This window comes from Peromyscus californicus, unplaced genomic scaffold (assembly GCF_007827085.1).
Source record: "Peromyscus californicus insignis strain IS unplaced genomic scaffold, ASM782708v3 Scaffold_18__1_contigs__length_77618521, whole genome shotgun sequence".
NCBI lineage: Eukaryota > Metazoa > Chordata > Mammalia > Rodentia > Cricetidae > Peromyscus > Peromyscus californicus.
This window is the reverse complement of record NW_026294480.1, coordinates 27492124-27493029: the sequence shown is the minus strand read 5'-3', so window position 1 is coordinate 27493029 and position 906 is coordinate 27492124. Positions and strand designations below refer to the sequence as shown.

Here is a 906-nt window from a genome sequence, read left to right as displayed (position 1 = left end):
TGGTAGCCCATCTCTAATACTAGGACCAGGGATTAGAGGAGCAAGCAAGCAAGCTAGACTAGCCAAATTGGTGAGCTCTGGATTCAAGGGAGAAACCCTGCCTCAGTGAATAAGATAAAGAGCAATCAAGGAGATACCAACACAAACCTAGAGTCTCCACATAACCCTCCCCCACATCATATACAAGCATGCATACACACACACACACATACACTGCAACAATAACAAAATTTAGCATATTCTAGAGCATTCTGTAGTGGGTAGCTGTTCCAGCTTTGACCTGGAAGTACTACCCCAGTGAGGCTTCTGGTAACTGTCACACCTACCTATGGCCTGCCCCTGAGGTGGGGCCAAGACCAGAGCCCTTAAGACCTGAGATCCCGATGTACTGGCTCTCTTGGTTCCTGGTAATCCTGGTTGTTGGATGGTAGGCTGAGCAGAGTTCTCCAGAGAACACCGCTGGACTGCACTTCACCTCTCCTGGACACTGTAACCTATACCTTTACTTGTTGTAAGTAAAACTCCCAAATAACCCCCCCCCCTTTTAACTATGTGGAGTTGCCTTAATATTTCCGCCAATATCTGGAGCCCAACGTGGGGCACGAACCGGCGACCCTGAGATTAATAGTCTCATGCTCTACCGACTGAGCTAGCTGGGCTATGTTAGTTTTGTAATTCACCACTTTGGGGTAAGACTGCCTAAAACTGGAGTGAGTGATGTTAAATGTGTATGTTGCTACCTTACATTGATTTTTTTTAAGTAGTTTGGCTTTGAGGACATAGAAGATATGCATAGACTCAAGGTGGACTGGGAACGAATATATTTGATGAAAGATAAGATCTTATATTTTCTTAACAAGCTCACTTGAATGATTAACATTTTTTTATAGTGTGTATATACACTTG

The 906-nt window shown here is 44.2% G+C and overlaps 1 non-coding gene across 1 annotated transcript; it reads right to left on the bottom strand.

The window, feature by feature from the left end:
• Positions 1-586: 586 nt before the first annotated feature.
• On the bottom strand, positions 587-659 carry Trnan-auu (transfer RNA asparagine (anticodon AUU)). The gene has a single exon. It is a non-coding gene; the product is annotated as a tRNA-Asn (tRNA).
• Between the last annotated feature and the right edge of the window lie 247 nt (positions 660-906).